Consider the following 19,124-nt stretch of genomic DNA (forward strand, 5'->3'; position numbering starts at 1 on the left):
TCAGTGCCTCTCTTAACTAAATGACCACTGGACACATTGTTGGAGTGTTTGCTTCTTTGGTCAGTCAGAAAGTGGTGGGGTTTTGACAGAACAAAGTGTCAGTGATGTCACTGATTGGCTGCTCACCCAAAAGAGAGCCTGAGTGACTAAGGAACTGGTCAGTGAAGGCTGCAGCAGCAGAATTACCCATGCTGGGGTTGAGGGGTGAGGATAGGGCCGACTGGGGCATGGCAGGGTGCTGTGAGGGTTGGGGGGAGGTGTCAATAAGGTGGAAACCCAATCCCGGGGTGAGGTCGGAGGCCGTGGCGAACATTCGAGGCCATGTGGTAGGGGTGAATTCTGAACTGGAAGGGGGCACCGGAGGCTTGGGAGAATGTATGCTGGATGTCTTGGGATGTTGGGAGATCAGAGCCCAAGATGGAGGGAGAAGTTGGAGTTGGAGGCTGATGAGGGATATAGGATGCCTCATTGTAAGGCCAACATGAGTTGAGTTGGTGCCTGTGGAACTGTAACAACAACATGTATTTATATAGCATATTTAAAATACTAAAACTTTGCATGGCACTTCACAGGGGCATTATGAGACAAAATTCTGCACTGAATCATGTTAGGAGTTATTAGGATAGATGACCAAAAGCTTGGTCAAAGAAGTAGTTTTAGGGAGTGTCTTAGATGAGGAAAGTGAGGTGGTGAGGCAGAGAGGTTTAGGGAGAAAATTTCAGAGCTTGAGGTCGAGACAAGTGGAGGAGCTGCCAGGAAAGGGGAGAGATTCAAATCATAGATATTGAAGGAGCCAGAATTAGATGAGCGTAAGCATCTCATAGGGCTGTAAGGTTGGAGGAGATTACAGAGATAGTCCGGGGCAAGGCCATGGAGGAATTTGAAAACAAGGATAAGAATTTTAAAATGGAGGTGTTGCTTAATCAGGACGCAGTGTATGTCAGCAAGCACAGGGGTGATAAGTGAACAGGGTTTGATGCAAGTCAGGACACAGACAGCAGAGTGTTGAATGGCCTCAAGTTTACAGAAGGTAGAACATGGGAGATTGGCCAGGAATTCATTGGAATAATGAAGTCCAGAGGTAACAATGACATGGGTGACGTTTTCAGCAGCAAATGAGCTGAGGCAGTGACAGAAATGGGAGATGTTATGGAGGTGGAAGTAGGTGGTCTTAGTATGGCATGGATATGTGGCCGAAGGTCATCCCAGGGTCAACTATGACCCGAAGGCTGCAAACAGTCTGGTTCAGGCTCAGGCAGTTGCCAGAGTTACAGATGAAGTCAGTGCCTAAAGAGTGGAGTTGTGACAGGAATGAAGAAAATGACTCCAGTCTTCCCAATATTTAATTGAAGGAATTTTCTACACATCCAGAACTGGATGTCAGACAAAGCAGCCTGATAACTTAGAGAGAGTGCAATGTTCAAGTGAGGTTTTGGTGAGGTAGAGGTAGAACGGTACACCATCATGCACCAGTGTCAGTGGAACAAAATCTCAGCCAGCTGTCAACAGCTGTGGAGCTGTGTCCCAATAAGAGTATCAATGGCTGTGGTGCTGCACCTCAGGAAGAATCAGCACTTTAATAAGAGGAGAAAAGTTGAGCCAAAAATATCAACAGGCAGTGTAGCCTTTAGGGGAGGAGAAAGGATGGAATTAAATAACTCATTTAGAATTCTCAATTTGTTAGGTAAAATGACATTTTACCCGCCGGCCACCATGACGGGTTTTCCCACCGTATTGTACCAACCCTGCCACATTCATTACGCATTCCTGGGAAACACGCTGTTTCCATGGCGGGCGGGGTCTCATTTGTCCACCACGCAATCACCTCGCTGCGTCATCCAGCCACACGCGCACATCTCAGCTCTTCCAGCCCACAACTACTGCAGGGAAGATGTCCACAAAAGGCAAAAGGACTACAGACCCCAGATTTAATGATGCGTCACTGGAATGCCATTTGGACACCATGGAGGCCCGCCGTGATGTTCTCTACCCCCTCTCAGGCCGCAAGACAGTCAGCGGCATCACCAATCCAGCATGGCAGGTGGTGGCAGTGGTGATCAGTGCCAATGCTGCACAGAAGAGGTTGGCCATCCAATGCAGATAGAGGATGAATGATCTCATCTGTACAGCCAGGGTATGGCAACCATTTCTTCACTCTAAACTCACACACTCAAGCCCATCACACATTCACTGGCATCTTACTCACTGCCAGCTCAAGGGACATCACCGCCCATTCTCACACACACACCCTCACATGTCCATCTGGCCTCATCTCCTCTGGAGACTGCCCCCTCAGCGCTCATGATCTTGCAGCCACTTGCACAGATCAACATGTGTTCCCACACACACCCTGGGATACCCTCCTTCCCCAGTACAACCCTCACCCTGCAGTCTCTTCCCTTGTCTGAGGCCACTTCTCCCCTTTCCCAAGCAAGCCCTAACCCTGCAGCCATTGAAAACCCAGCCATATATGACTGATCTGGTAGGTAGCGACTTGCCCATGACCCTCTAAAGTGATGTGGTGCCCTCTGTGAAGCCTGGCACTGATGACTGCTAGTGCTTACCAAAGCAAGGTAGGCAAACAAACCTTGAAGTTCTGAGTGAAATGTAGCTTGCCAGGTGCATGTCGTTTATGTGCTGTTGTGAAACGTCGGCTTATTTTCCCACTGTAAAGAACATATCTTTTTATTTCTGTTGGACTGTTGTAAAGAACATATCTTTTTATTTCTGTTGGATTGTGGATTAAAGTTACAATGGCTGCAGTTTGAAAGACATGTCCACTGGAACAGTGTGAGGGATATATACAATGTTGCTACCCTGGAACAGAGTGTGCCATGAAAGACGGGATGGTGCCAAGGAGGAGTCCAGCCTAATGGGGAGCTGCCTGGCAACAACATTTTAATTGGCTCCTGAACAGGTGACCAGGGTTTATGTGACAGCAGTGCAGTAGAATAGCTCCTAGCCTGAAAAGGGAAAAGACCTAAAACCTCTTTCTCCTGTGAGTGTAAGATTCCAGTAATTCTACGATAATAGCTAGCTGGTTTTTTTTTCCCCTCATATCTCTATAACCTGCTCTCACTCTGAAAAAACCCCTGTCAAGGGGAAAAGGGGAAAATCACTGTTAGAGACATTGAAAGGCTAGTGCTCAACCAGTGAACTGAAGACTGAACGTGCTGGAAGACCACCTCATGTCATCAAGAAAGAACTGAAAGGCACTTGGCAGACATCGATCAAAATCAACCCCTCAAATTCTGTACTCCAGAATCGGTGCTATTGAACTGTTTTATCCCTTAAAATCCATGTTTTTGTGTGCGTTTTGAGTCTTGCATGTGTGTGCATAGGGATTTAAGAAGGAGTAGAGTTTAGGTTATAGAGTTAGAAATTAGCAGTTCATATTTCTTTCTTTTGCCACTGGTTAAAGGCAATTTGTTCAATAAAGTCATTTACTTATTAAGTTTACAAACCAGGTGCTTGTATTCTATTAACCTAAATTAAACAGTTAGGTGGTTTGATCAAATTTTTCACATTTGTCACAGCTCGGGGAGCAGTGGGGATTGATATTGTAGCGCACTATCCCCAGTGAGTCGTGACACCCCCAACGCAGATGAGCGATCCAGCGGGGGAGATGAGTCTGGCGGGCAGGCCTAATAATGACATGTTGATGTATTACAATGAGGTTCCCGAAAATCGATGGCAGGAAATGTGGCCTGCCATCGGTGGGCTGAGCAGAAGATCACAAACTGGTTTCACGCCGTGCCATATTGTCCGCTCATGCCACCAAACACGCCCGATGCCAGCGGGCATGGAAAATACCGGCCATAAGTTAGAAGCAGGGTTCAACCATTGGTCCCCTCAAGCCTGTTTCACCATGCAACGTGATTATGGCTGATCCTACACCTCAGCTACATCTTCCTGCATTATCCCCAGATCTCTTGCTTCCCTTAGCTTGCAACAATCTATTGATCTCTGTGTTGGACATACTCAAAAACTGAGCATCCACAACTCTCTGAAGTAAAGAATTACAAAGATACACAACCCTGAGTGAAGAAATTTGTCTTCATTTCAGTCCTAAATTGCCAACCCCTTATTTTGAGGCTGTGACCCCATGTTCTAGCCAAGGGAATCATCCTCCATGCAGGTAAGCGTCAATACAAGAGGTTCATGCGTCGGGCTGAATGGAGTTCCAGTGGTGTCACCATGTACGTGAAGGAATGTATTTGCAGGATGACATTACCCATGCTTAGAAATACACGTGAGAGGAATTCAGACAATTTGTGACTCTTCTTCAGATCTTTACCCTGGGTTTCTGGATTAGTAGTCCAGTGACAAAACCACTACACCACCGCCTCTCCTAGACAATTTGTGTATGTACAAATGGAATCTGCCAACCAAGGACTCATCCTTCCCTGCTTGGAAGTGATGGTTAAGTTCGCTAGAGCACTTGCGGGTGCTCATGGTGCAGCATCTGATGGCCAATGCCTCAGCTTCCATTGCAGCAGCAGCAATAGACACCCAACGTCTGGTTGCTGCAGTGGAAGCTCAGACTGAAGCCATGCAAGCCCAGCTTGTTGTCATGCAGGCTCAGACAGCTGCCAACATGGCTGCAGGCGCCAGTGCTCAAAGGAATTCTCACAATCCAGCAACCTGTCCTCCTGACAGATTACTCATATTGTTGAGGCATTGCCCGGGGAGGAGTTCCAGTGGCTCAGTGGAGAAGGAACGAACCTGCTGCCCCGCCTCAGGATGACAGTATTCTTGATCCCACCTCTGCCACTCTGCCAGTACCCTTTCTATTGCCTGCCAGCCAGCCAGCCAGTAATTAAATTGTTTTGTTATCCCTGAGCCTACAAAAATGCAAGGGGAGATTTACATTCCTCTCTCTGCAATGAAATGCAGATCTGATAGTAGCTGCTGTGTTAAAATTGAATAGGCATCTTCTCACTGGAATTCTATTTCTCTGGCCAATCATTCTGCAGTGTTTTGGTACTAAACAATTGTGTTTTCAGCTGGTAAAACGCAGTAAAAGAATTTAAGCTTCACACTAATTCACTCTTTGGTCCAGCTTTTCAAACAAAATGTTATGATTTCCATTTTCTTTCTAGTGTGTTTCAGGACAGTGCTTAAATTTGGCAGTCATGAGATGATGGGCAGAATTTGCCCATGCCCACTGGTATTGGGCGTATGCGGCGGCACGAGCGGAAAATACAGTGAGGGGGCCAAAAATCAGTTTCACGATGTCGTGAAACCAGTTTGCAATCGTCCGCTCTGCTCCCGCCATCGGACGTCAGGAACTTAACCGTAATACCGTATCATTATGAGCCCAGCTCACCCGAATCATCCTCTCACCCCGCTGGATCATCCGACTACATCGGCAGGGAAACATGCCGGTGCAGAACATGTCTCGACAACTGTGACGTGCAGAAGTCGGGACTTACCGTCAGGGCCTTGCTCACATCGCGGACATTCGAAGAGCAGAAGATGCTGGAGACCGACACCGATGGGACCCTGGATTGCATGTTGGGTGGGTCCTGATGGACATGGTTCCGTCGCGAAGCAGCCCACGGATGGTGGAAAGGCTGCTGACAACAGATGATTGTCGACGGGGGAGGAGGGAGAGGAAGGTGTACCAGGGATGGGTGGTGGGAGAGGAAGGTGTACCAGGGATGGGTGGTGGGAGAGGAAGGTCTAGGTATGTCTTGGGAGAGGAAGGTGTGTCGGGGGGTGAGGTGAGGTTGGGACGTGGGGGGATCAAAGGTGTCGAGGGTTGTGAGGTTGTGAGGGGGGAATGAAGGTGTCAGGGAGGGGAGTGAGGTTGGGAGGGGAGAACAAATGTGGCAGGGGTTGAGGTTAGGAGGGGGGGAAACAAAGGTGTCAGGGGGTTGAGGTTAGGAGTGGGGAGCGAAGGTGTCAGGGGTGAGGTTGGGGGGGGGCGCCTGGGAGTACAGAGGAGGAGGGGGTAACAGAGGAGAAGATGGCAACTGGGAAGGTAGGTGTAAGGGAATGAGTTCAGAAGGGGGAAGGAGTCCAGAGAGAGGAAGGAGGCCAGAGAGGGAATCGAGTCCAGGGGGAGGAAGGAATCTGGCAAAAGGAAGGAGTCCGGAGAGGAGAGGGAGTCCAGGGGAAGGAAGGAATCCAGGGGGAGGAAGGACGAAGGGGGAAGAACTAAGGGAGGGTGGAGTCGGGGGGGTTGGGGGGTCGGGGGGGGGGAGGAGGCGGTGGCAGGGAGAAGGATTTCCAAGGGGGGAAGGAGTTCAGAGGGGGGGATGTCCAGGTGAATGTGCAAGGGAGGTGTCTGTGGAGTCAACGACTGCCTCCTGGAGAGTAGATGGAGAGTAGGCGTGGTAGGAGGGAATGGTAAGAATGAGAGAGGGCAGAGTTAGGCGGCAGGGTGGGAGGGTGAGGGTATGATGGTATTGGTAGAAGGGATGGCGAGGGTGGTTGGTGGGGACTCAGAGGCAGACACGGACCCTGGGGGTGGGAAAGAGGAGGTCAGGGAGATTAATGTGGATGGAGTGGGATTTTTGGGAAGGTAGGAATTGTGCACGTTCACCTGGATATCCCCAAAAGAAAAGGGTTGTGGCTGGTAGGTGAGGGTGGGGAGGTGGAAGGTGATGCAAGGGGTGTCGACAATGATGGGGGGAAAGGAAATGGGTGTCTGGAGGAGGGGAAAGGATGGGAGAACTCAAAAAAAGCTGTAGCACTAGGGTCGTGAGGACTCGAAACGTCAACTCTTTTCTTCTCCGCCGATGCTGCCAGACCTGCTGAGTTTTTCCAGGTAATTCTGTTTTTGTTGTAGCACTACCCATGCCTGCTAAATGAAAAATTGAAACAAGGATCATGGTGGGCGGGATCAGGTGCTGCATGGGAGTGAGGTCAGTGGGTGGGCGGAGCCTCGTGTGGGCGAGATCAGGTGCTGCATGGGAGTGAGGTCAGTGGGTGGGCGGAGCCTCGTGGTGGGCGGGATCAGGTGCTGCATGGGAGTGAGGTCAGTGGGTGGGCGGAGATACAGGGTCAGCTCAGATGGACACGGAAAGAGAGCCCCAGCTGGCAGCATTGAAAATGCTCAGGACAGTGAGATGAGTGAGATGGGGGAAGGATCCACCTGTGTGAGAGAGGCTGGCACGAGGCTCCGAAAGGCCCAGCCACACACACTCTCCTCCCCCCAGGATCACTCATGGTCCAGCTGGGTGCAGTGTTACTGCCAATGCGGGGGACGTCGGGAGGGGGGGGTGGGGGGTGGCAGTTGGTGGTTTGGGAGATGCAGTGGGAGGACTCGCAAAGCCTGTCAATGAAGTTGAAAGACACCATTACACACTATTCAGTCAAAGTGAATATATTTTCAGATTGTGAAGTGACAAAATGTGTTCACCTGTGCAACCAACTGTGATCAGAATTTCTTTTAACTTTTGTGTGCCTTAGACTTGTAGGTGCTGCCCTGACATCCACAGCAGGGGCGGAGACATCCTGTGCAATGATTGGGCCTGTTGCCTCTGATGACTTCGGCATGGGTCTGGCGTGAAACTGAACAGGACTAGCTATATAAATACTGTGGCTACAAGAGCAGGTCAGAGGCTAAGAACCGTGCGATGAGTAACTCGCCTCCTGACTCCCCAAAGCCTATCTACAATCTACAAGACACAAGTCAGGAGTGTGATGGAATACTCCCCACTTGCCTGGATGAGGGCAGCTCCTAAAACATTCAAGAAGCTTGACACCATCTAGGACAAAGCAGTCTGCTTGATTGGCACCCCATCCACAAACATTCACTCCCTCCACCACCGACACACAGTAGTTACAGTGTGTACCATCTACAAGATGCACTGCAGGAATTCACCAAGGCTCCTTCGACAACACCTTCTAAACCCATGACCTCTACCATCTAGAAGGACAAGGGCAGCAGATAGATGGGAACACCACCATCTGGAAGTTCCCCTCCAAGTCACTCACCATTCTGACTTGGAAATATATTCCGCTGTTCCTTCACTGTCACTGGGTCAAAATCCTGGAGCTCCCTTCCAAGCAGCATTTGGGTATACCTACACCACATGGTCTGCAGCGGTTCAAGAAGACAGCTCACCACTGCCTTCTTAAGGACAATTAAGGACAGACAATAAATGCTGGCCCAGCAAGCAAAGCCCACATCCCATGAATGAATATAAAAAAAAGACAAAGAAAGGTTTGAGGTTTTGAGGGCCCCAGTTTGCTCTGACTGTCCTCCTGTGGGCTGGCTGCTTCCTCTGCAGTGACAGAGGATGAGGTTGAGGGTGTCACAAACAAATGGGACTCGGAAGGAGAGGACAGCCTCTGAGATTCATAAGTGAATGAGCCAGGGGTGTCCAGCTGCCACTCCTCCTCCAAGGGCCCAAGGGCCCTGGCCTGACTCCTCAAGGGGAAGGAGCACCTGGAGTGCCCCCTTTCCCTCTTGCATTGCCACTGCAGGAACCCACCCATGAACACCATGATAGAGTGCAGGTCTGTGTACATCTCCGTGTTCTGCTTGACCAGGGTCTCCGTGGTGTCCTTCCCATGGAGACCTCCATACACGCAAATGTGGGCACCACTTCATCAGAGAGCAGGCGGGCGCACGCCTCCGACCCACATGCCACTCTGTTGGGGGCTTCCAACAGCTCCGCGTGATGTTCCCCCAACTTCTGCTGATCTCCAAGGTGAGTTGGAAGGCCGAATCCAGAGGTTCATCATCTGATTCAGACCTCACAGATGCCTCTTCCCCAGGGAAGCTCGGCTGAACCTGCCTCCTCCTGCTGCAGACATGTGTCCATACGGTGACCACCAGATTGTGAACCGTGAGCCTGCTCTCTAGGCCTAGGTCCCACCGAGCTGTGTATCTCTGCGGTGGTGAAGGGTGTAGGTAAGCGCTGTGACGGTTCTTCCATGCTGCTTATTTCCAGCTTTTCAATGGAGGAGGTGTCTCCTGTTGCCTGGAGATGAGGACGTGGATGGAGCTGAGGGACTGTCTGGCTGAGGGTGTCGGTCGCTTGGGCAGAGCTCCCTGTGAACCAAAGTAGAGATATTTAGTGCACGGCAGCAGAGTTAAAAGCAGGAGAGGGAGCACTCACAGTTGTGCCGAGAGAAGGATGATGTGGTTCAGGGTCCTCAGGTGGGTGTTCACTGCCGACGTCACCGTTGCTGCAGGCACGGTCTAAGTCCTCAGCAGTCAGCACGATGACTTTCCTCCTCAAAGTGAGTGAGGGGCCTAACGTGGGTCACTCCAACCCCTGGTTTGGGACCTCTCCCTGCTGTTGTGAGCCAGCTTCTCCTGCATGAAAACAAATGGAGGGAGTGTGAGAAGGACACATGGTTCTGCGTGGAATGTTTATGTGGCGAGTGGAGCCATGGAATGAGCTCGAGAGGATATGAGCCTGATGGAGATGTGAGGGTGTGCGTTAAGAGTTAGTGGTGTTGTCCCTTGAGGTGTGAGATACCTGTGGGTGTGTGATGGGTTTGTGAGTGTGTGAGTTGAGAGTGATGAGAAGAGTTATCCTGGCAGAATGGATGAGACCAGTCATCCGGTAGCGGTGCTGGGTGGCTGTCCTCTTTTGCAGGGCATTGGCACTGATCGTCACTACCACCACCTGCCATGCTGAATTGGTGATGCCGCTGCCCATCCTACGGCCAGAGGGGGTAGAGGACATCACGGTAGGTTTCCACAGCATTCAAATGGCATTTCACTCATGCATCATTAAACTTGAGGTCTGCAGTCTTTTTTGCCTTTCGTGGTCATCTTCCCTGCAGTAGTCGTGGGCTGGAAGCACTGAGATGTGTGCGTGGCTGGACTTTAAATATGGTGCCGGGCGGGATGAAGCGGCGATGTGAAGACGTGGCGGGCGAATGAGAGCCCACCCGCCATGGAAACAGCATTCCCTGGGAATGCATAAATAATACGGCAGTTTTGGGACGAAACGGTTTGAAAACTCGCCATCGTGGCCGGCAAGTTAAACATCGTTTACCCGCCTGCTACCGCACTTAGTGAAAATCCGGGACAATTCCGCACATTCAGTTTGAGTTCTGTCAGGGTCGCTCAGCTCCTGACCTCATTGCAGACTTGGCTCAAACATGGACAAAAGAATTGAACTCCCAAGGTGAGGTGAGAGTGGTTGCCCTTGACATCAAGGCAGTATTTGACTGAGTGTGGCATCAAGGGGCCCTAGCAATACTGGAGTCAATGGGAATAATGGGGAAAACTCTCCACTGGTTGGAGTCATACCTAGCACAAAAGAAGATGGTTGTGGTTTTTGAAATTCAATCATCTCAGTTTCAGGACATCACTGCAGGAGTTCCTCAGGGTAGTGTCCTAGGCCCTACTATCTTCAGCTGCTTCATCTATGGCTTTCCATCATTAGGTCAGAAGTGGGGATGTTCGTTGATGATTACACAATGTTCAGCATCATTCACGACTCCTCAGATACTGAAGCAGTCCATGTCCAAATGCAGCAAGACCTGGACAATATCCAGGCTTGGGCTGAAAGCGGCAAGTAACATTCGCACCACACAAATGCCAGGCAATGACCATCTCCAATAAGAGAGAATCTAACCATCACCCCTTGACATTCAATGGCGTTACCATTGCTGAATCGCCCACTATCAACATCCTGGGGGTTAACCATTGAGGTTAACCATTGACCAGAAACTAAATTAGACTAGCCATATAAATGCTGTGGCTACAAGAGCAGGTCAGAGGCTAGGAATCCTGCAGCAAGTATCTCACCTCCTGACTCCCCAAAGCCTGTCCACCATCTAAAAGGCACAAGCCAGGAGTGTGATGGAATACTCTCCACTTGCATGGATGGCTGCAGCTCCCACAACACTCAAGAAGCTTGACACCATCCAAGACATAGCAGCCCGCTTGATTGGTGTCCCATCCACAAACATTCACTCCCTCCACCACTGACACACAGTAGCAGATAGGTGTGTACCATCTACAAGATGCATTGCAGCAACTCAATAAGGCACCTTAGACAGCACCTTCCAAAACCACAACCACTACCATCTAGAAAGTCAAAGGCAGCAGACAGATGGGAACACTACCACCTGGAAGTTCCCCTTCAAGTCTTACAACACCCTGACTTAGAATCATATCGCCAATCCTTCACTGCGCTGGGACAAAATCCTGGAACTCCCTCCCTAACTGTACAGTGGGTATACCTACCCCACATGGACTTCAGTGGTTCAAGAAGGCAGTTCACCATCACCTTCTCAAGGGGAATTATGGATGGACAATAAATGCTGGCCTAGCCAGCGATGCATCCCATGAACAAATTTTTAAAATTTAGAATCTTGGGAAATCCTGGGGCGTAAATGTAGTATAACGGTCTGGCACATACAGGGTTAATGTGGGACTGAGTATAGTACCGCCAACACAGTGATGTAAGAAGGCTCATGACTGAGACCAAGGGTCAGTGTGGTGTTGAGCAGAGGCACGTAAACATGGAGACAGCTCCTAGCCTGTACCCTTCACTGTACATGTGTAAATTTTTCTAGTAGTTAATATAGTTAACCTACGGAGGTCTACAAGACTTCTTTAAGGCATACCGATCTGTAACCAACACCCCACAACAATAAAAATCAATGCATCTAATATCTCAAATAAAAACAGAAAATGCTGGAAAAACTCAGCAGGTCTGACAGCATCTGTGGAGAGAGAAACAGAGTTAACGTTTCGAGTTCGTATGACCCTTCTTCAGAGCATTCTTCAGGAATCATTTGAAAGAGGGTGAATTAGAATCAAATCAGATACAGAAAGAGAAATATAGGGCTGAATTTTGACTTCCCAGCCTGTTCGCAGCAGGGCGAGGCAGATGGTGAGTCAGGAAACCGGAGGTTTCAGCAACATGTTTGTCAGTGGTTTTTTAACTTGACCACAGCATTTGCATTTGGTTTCTGGGTGTCCTGACCAATTGGTGCTCTCGGGCATGGCGTGGCCTCATCGGTCTGTTTCCGCTTCATCATTTAAAGGGAACCCTAAAAAGGTCTAAATTGAAGGGTTGTCAAGAGCCAGGGATTTCACCAGTGGGGTGTCAATGTGCAAGGCATCACCAAGCTGCTCAGCTGTCTCCCTGGGAACTATGCTCCAGCTGTAGCGGCCCACGAGGAGATAATGTTCCCCGCAGATGGGAGGAAAAAGGGGAACCTGCAAGTGTGTCTGTAATTAAAAGCAGAAAATGCTAGAATAATCAGGAAGTCAGGCAGCATCTGCGGAGAGAAACTAAGTGAGCGTTTCAGGTCGATGACTTTTCATTAGATGAAATACAGATTAGTGGCTCCCAGGACAGCAACAACAGCAACCATAATCTACATTGATATGGCCTTAAACAACAATTACTGCTTGCATTAAGATAGCGCTCTTAACAGAGTAAAATGTTCTTAGGTGCTCCATAGGAACATTATCAGGCAAAATTTGACACCAAGGGTGGCGTTGGGCATCATGGCGGGTGTGAGTGGACAATATGGTGGGAAGGCCAAAAATCAGTTTCATGCTGTTGTGAAACCAGTTTGCAATCATCCACTCCGCCCGTCAATGGCGGCCTGCGTATCCCTCCACCGGGTGTCGGGAACTTGATTTTCATAAATCTGCATTTCATGATAAGCCCTGCTTGCTGGAATCATCCCCCAGCACTGGCTCATCCGGGGCATGGTTTACAACATTTTACAGCATTTATAAGGCGTGCAACTGGTGAGCTGCACTTTCAGGGGAACTCGAAGGTGAGTGCACAGTAACGTTGTTCAGCGCTTGTGAGGGCCGCCCGCTGGACTTCAAGGTTGATGTGCCGCGCATTCATGCGAGGGCAGAAGCAAGTCGCTTTTTCCTTGCTGGCTGACGGTGCGGTGCCAGGGCAAGGGCTGCCCTGCGGTTGGGTTGAGTTGGAAGGGGGGGTGGCGCAAGGGCTTCCCTGTGGTTGGGGCAAGTTGGGATGGGCAATGACTGCACTGCGGTTGGGTTGAGTTGGAAGGGGGGTGGCGCAAGGGCTTCCCTGTGGTTGGGGCAAGTTGGGATGGGCAATGACTGCACTGTGGTTGGGGGGAGGCAAGGGCTGCACTGCGGTTGAGGCAAGTTGTGGGAGGACAAGGGCTGGATTGTGATTGATGGTGGGGCACAAGCATGTGCAGGGTGGGGGCAGGGGGGGAATTGGCCACACATTAGGGAAACCTTGTATAAAGTGACCATTCCTCCGCAGCTGAGACAGTTCAGATGCAGCCACATTGACGTGCTTGGAGTCAGGCCTCTAGCTTATCTGCCCACTCAAGCAACGCAGAGGCATGAAAGTGTCACCAAGTGCTCCAGAGCTTTTCACCCCTAAGGCACAGACTGCAAATTAACGAGCATTTCAGTGGACTGCAGAGCAATTGGATGACTAGGCAAGTTGGACAATCTCCTTGCTAAAGTTGGCCATGGAGTAGTGACTGGTGGAGGTGCTCATAGCCCCTTGCAATATCATCATCCCGGTTTGGACCAGTCTCCCCCATGGTCCAAACTAACAGCGCAGCCTTGCAGCACAGGTAAGGAGAATGCCTGTGTCTGAGCTGAGAGTACAGCATGCAGTCCAGTGGGCAAAGCTGCCGCCAATTGATCTGGTGCAGTGGGATGGAGGTGGAGGGGTTTCAGGCAGCCATGCAGCGCACTAAACTCTGGCCATTCAAGTGGTGGCCAGCACTCTCTGGAATGCGTTAAGGGGCCTTCAGACTTAACCAAGAGAGGTTCTCAGTACACCCATGTTAACCCATGCGAATCCCTCTTTCATCCTGCAGGAGTACATCAGGAGCATAGAGCTTGGTGACCTAGCTGTATACCTCATGTCTTACAGATAGTGGAGGCAAACGAGAATAGAGCGATGGAGGGCCTGGCTGGACAGAGGGAGGAGCGGCACGCTTAGGAAGGGTGATCCCGCTGGGGTTCCCACACTGCTGAAGAGTCACCACAAGCTGTTGCTGGTCGGCGCCTAGCTAGATCCAGGGTCTATAGACAGAGCTTGTCATTCCTGCAGATAACCAAGAACCAGTGTCGCTGATGACTGCGCAGGAAAGCCAGGATGCAAGAGCGCTGGGATTTGCCCAGATTTCAGGTTTCACACAGGTGCAGGGTGCCATTGATTGCTCTCAGCAACAAGCAGTCAACTACATCAACCACAAGGGCTTCCATTTGCTGAATGTTCAGCTCGTGGGTGACCACCACAAATGTATCCTAAAGGTCTGCGCACGGTTCCCAGGGAGTGTGCACAACTCCTAAATTCTCAGTAGTTTTCAGATCCCTGATGCCTTCCAGAAGCTGCAGGGTTGGCTCCATGGGAACAAGGGCTACCCATAGAGGAAATGGCCGATGAAATCTGTGCGGCAACCTTAGAGTGCAGCAGAGCAAAGGTACAACGAGGCTCATGCTGCAACTCGCACTTTGGTAGAGCAAACCATCAGGATGTTGAAAATGAGGTACCGGTGCCTGGGCCAGTCTGGTAGAGCCCTGCAATACAGTCCACAGAGAGTGTCACGTATTGTTGTCACCTGCTGCGCCCCTCACAGCTGGTGCTGCAACAGGAGAGGAGCTGCCTGAGGAGGAGATGGAGGAGCTGCATGTCTCCTCCGCTGAGGAGGACATTGACAGGGATGAAGTGAGGAGGTCCTCGAAGGCAAAGATGATGGTGATGAGGCCATTGCACTGGCCCGACGAGGCAGGCATGCTTGGGAGGCCCTCACAGCTGCTAGATTCGTGGAGGATGATGACGACATGTAGTGAGGAGACACCATAGATCCTCACATTGCATCTGTAAACGTTTGCCTCCTGTCTGGCTGATGGCAGCGCACATAACCTCTGTGATAAGGCTTCTGTCGTGGAGACGCAGTGGATGCCCTAGTCCCTACATTCCAGGAGGATGATGACAACATGCAGTGGGGACACTCCATAGCTTATGTGAATGTCTGACTCCTGTCGGGCTGATGGCACCTTGCTTGTGCTCTGTGAACAGGGTCATATCATGGAGATGCAAAGGGGAAACTTTAAGTCCGCCTGATCCTATGGCATCCTTCGTAAGCTGAGCCCATCAGGACCACACCGTCACCGGACACAGATGCTGATGAGATGGGAGAGGCCAATCGCACCTCAAAGGTGCTGAGAGCACACAGAGAGAATGACGGAACTATGTGCCACCGGCCCAGAACATTCTGACACAATGATAAGCCCCATCGAGGTACAGGCATGACTGATGTGTCCAGTGACAGTGAAGCCGCACCATCAGTGTGCTGGGAAGTTTGCACAAAGCACAGGGAAGAGACTCTGGACTGAAACACCTGCCTTTATCTTGTGCAGGGACCAAGGTTTCACATCTGAGTAACACGAACACTGCTCATCAGAACAAGGAACCACAGGCAGGGAGACATTCTGGGGAGTTTATTAACAAAGTGAACATTATCTAGTAGTGATAAACACCCATGCCCAGGCTGTGCAACTACATCTTCTTAGAGGTGTCAGCTGTGGCTCAGTTCATAGCACCCTTGCCTTTGAATCAGAAGGTTGTGGGTTCATGTCCCACTCCCGGAAACCAAGAACTGTGAATGTACTCGAAAGAGTTACATGCGATCTGTTGATAACTCGAAAGAGTTACATCTTCCTAACCTTCCTTACCTGCCGCTATATCATGGTGCTCCCCAACATCCACAACGGGGGTGAGGGCGGGCTGCTGACTGCTACAGTCTGTTTGCGATCACCTTGACAGCTGTCCTCTGGAGGGCTGAGACCTGGAGGGCCCCGGCCCACTTTCAGGGTCCTGCTGTGTGGCAGTGGCACCCACCTTGGCCTGTGGAGCTGGAGCTGCTGAGTCATAGGAAGAGACAATTCAGGTGGGCCGGACACTCCCGGAGTCACCTGGATCAATGGGCCCGGAGAGTGCACCTGCTGATCCTCCTCCCCATGGGTGCCTGAGAGGCCCTGGCTGACTCCTTGAACGGAAGAGGTAGCTGGAGTGAGATTGAACTACCCTGCACCCCTCTCGCATTGACACTGTTGGAGGCCAACTATGTTCAGCCTGCGCAGCAGTGCAGGACTGATATCCTGGATGAAGGTCTCCATGACAGCCGTCATCCTAACAGTGTTGGCCTTGGTGCATTGCAATGCTGGCGCTATCACCTCAGACTGAAGGCAAATGGACTCCTCCATCGTGCCTTGCAATCTGAGGAATGCAGTGGACACCCCTTCCTGATGTTCCCTAGCTTGCCTTTGCACAAATACAGATGCAGAGAGTGTAAGCTGGACGTCTGCCAGGCCAGGTGATAATTATGCCTGGCATGTGTGGATGGTGAGTGGTGCCATGGATGGGATGAGGACAATGAAGATGTGTGTGAGAGAGTGAATGGTGCTGTCCCTCGTACTGGCAATGAGTAAGATCCCTGTGGATGTGTGATAGGTTTGTGAGTGTGTGAGTTGAGAGTAATGAGAAGAGGGACTTACCCTAGCAGAACAGAGGAGATCATTCACCCTCTTGCGGCACAGGGTGACTGTCCTCTTTGAAAGGGTGTCGGCCACTGCCTCCCATGCAGGATTGGTGACCTTGCTTGCTGGCCATCGTCCAGAGTGGGGGTAGAGGACATCACGGTGGGCCTCCACTGCATCCAGTAGGTACTCGAGGGAGGCGTTGCTAAATCTTGGGGCAGCATGTTTCCTCCCTTTGGCAGTCATCAGTTCGCAGCAGCTTCCTATCCCTTGAAGAGTGCTAGCTCTTTGCAGGGGCGGCCTTTAAATATGGCGCCTAGTTTACTGATGGACTGATGTGATAGCAGGGCGGGCAAATGAAAGGATGTCTTGCCAACGACCTGGTATGTTTCCCGGTAATGCATGATTCATGAGGCGGGATTGGGGTAATATGGCGTGAAGAGCCGCCATTGCAACCAGTGGGTTAAGCGTCCTTTTTCCAGCCTGCTACCCCTTAATGCAAATATGGGATGATTCCTCCCTAAGCCACATAAGGAGATCAGGTGACCAAAAGCTTGGTCAAAGAGGTAGGTTTTAAGGAACATCTTATGGGAGGATAGAGAGGTGGAGTGGTTTAGGGAAGGAATTGCAGAGGTCTAAGTAGCTGAATGCATTCCAAAGGCAGAGCCAAGGACATCAGAGAAGCCCAAGAGGACTGATTCAGAGAGTCACAGAGATCTCAGAGTGATGCAGTGCTGGAGGATGTTACAAGTATAGGCAATGATTGGTCAGCAAGCACAGAGGTGATGGGTGAATGGGGCTTGGTGAGACTCAGGTTATGAGCAGCAGAACTTAGGATGAGCTCAAGCTTATGGAAGTTGATGCTACAACCAGGAATTCCCTGTTCCACTGATGTAACTCGGCTGGAACAGGGAGAAGGGGGAGTAAACGTTCACAGCAGTGGAGTGGTAGCAGTTTCAAGAAAATTTCCTGTTAGTTATCAAAGCTGGTCAAGTCCAGACTGAAGTTTCAAGGATGGATGTAGCTGATGAAATTCTCTATTGAACATAAAGATTTTCATCTTGCTAAGTCTTTAGCCAAGCCAGTCTTTTTTTATTCATGGATGTGGACATCGCTGGCCAAACCAGCATTTATTGCCCATCTCTAATTGCCCTTGAGAAGGTGGTGGTGAGCTGCCTTCTTGAACCACTGCAGTACATGTGGTGTAGGTACACCCACAGTGCTGTTAGGGAGGGAGTTCCAGGATTTTGACCCAGTGACAGTGAAGGAACGGCAATATATTTCCAAGTCAGGATGGTGAGTGACTTTGAGGGGAACTTCTAGGTGGTGGCATTCCCATGCATCTGCTGCCTTTGTCCTTCTAGATGGTAGAGGTCGTGAGTTTGGAAGGTGCTGTCTAAGGAGGATTGGCGAGTTTCTGTAGTGCCTCTTGTAGCTGGTACACACTGCTGCTACTGTGCATCAGTGGTGGTGGAATTGAATGTTTAGGTGCTGAATGGGCTGCCAATCAAGTGGACTGCTTTGTCCTGGATGGCATTGAGCATCTTGAATGTTGTTGGTGCCACACTCATCCAGGAAGGTGGAAGATATTCTATCACACTCCTGACTTGTGCCTTTTAAGTGGTGTACAGTTTTTGGGGAGTCACTTGCCCTAGAATTTACAGCCCCTGACCGGCCCTTGTAGCCACAGTATTTATATGGCTAGTCCAGTTCAGGCTCTGGTCACTGGTAACCCCCAGGATTTTGATGATGGGGGATTCAGCCATTGAATGTAGGGGAGATGATGAATTTCACTCTCGTTGCAGGTGGTCATCTGGTACTTGTGTGGCGCGAATGTTACTTGTCACTTGTCAGCCCAAGCCTGGATATTGTCCAGGTCTTGCTGCATTTGGACATGGACTGCTTCAGCATCTGAGAAGTCACGAATGGTGCTGAACATTTTACAATCATCAGCGAACATCCCCACTTCTGACCTTATCATGCAAGGAAGGTCATTGATGAAGCAGCTGAAGATGGTTGGGCCGAGGACACAACCCTGAGGAACTCCTTCAGTGATGTCCCATGGAACAAATTTTGTCAGGTTGCAAGTGAGGGTTTCACAATTACAGCCAGCACTCCACAAATTTCGTCTTTCAGTTCCTGGGATATATATCATAAAGACGGAGGAGTTTTTAATAGTCTTAGTTTCCATTGATTTGTCCAGTATCTCAATCAAACTGACCGGACTACTCTTTGGGGTAGTTAATTTTTCACATTTACTTGTTACCAAAACAATAGTGTCCTCGCTAATGAAATCAGTATAAGGGTCACATACATATCGGGTTAATGTGGAACTGAATACTGCCCACCCTGTGCTCTAAGAGAGCACATGACTCACACTCAGAGTCAGTCTAGTGTTGGACAGAGCTGTGTGTACCAGTAAGCATGGAGACAGCTCCTAGATTGTACACTTTACTGAATAATTGTAAGTGGTTCTAAAAATCAATAAAGGCTTATAAATTAACCTATGTATGATTGCAAAACATTCTTCAGACCTGCCGAACCATAGCTAAGACCATACAATATAGTGTTAGCTTGTGGAAAAACCCACGACCCCACAGAAAATGCAGAGAAAAACTAAATTGCTGGACGACTGAGAAAAATTTCAGCAAAGCAACCTGACCTGAAAAGAAGCTCCAGAAGCAGAGTTGCA

The sequence above is a fragment of the Cetorhinus maximus genome, chromosome 19, assembly GCF_964194155.1.
Source record: "Cetorhinus maximus chromosome 19, sCetMax3.hap1.1, whole genome shotgun sequence".
Classification (NCBI taxonomy): domain Eukaryota; kingdom Metazoa; phylum Chordata; class Chondrichthyes; order Lamniformes; family Cetorhinidae; genus Cetorhinus; species Cetorhinus maximus.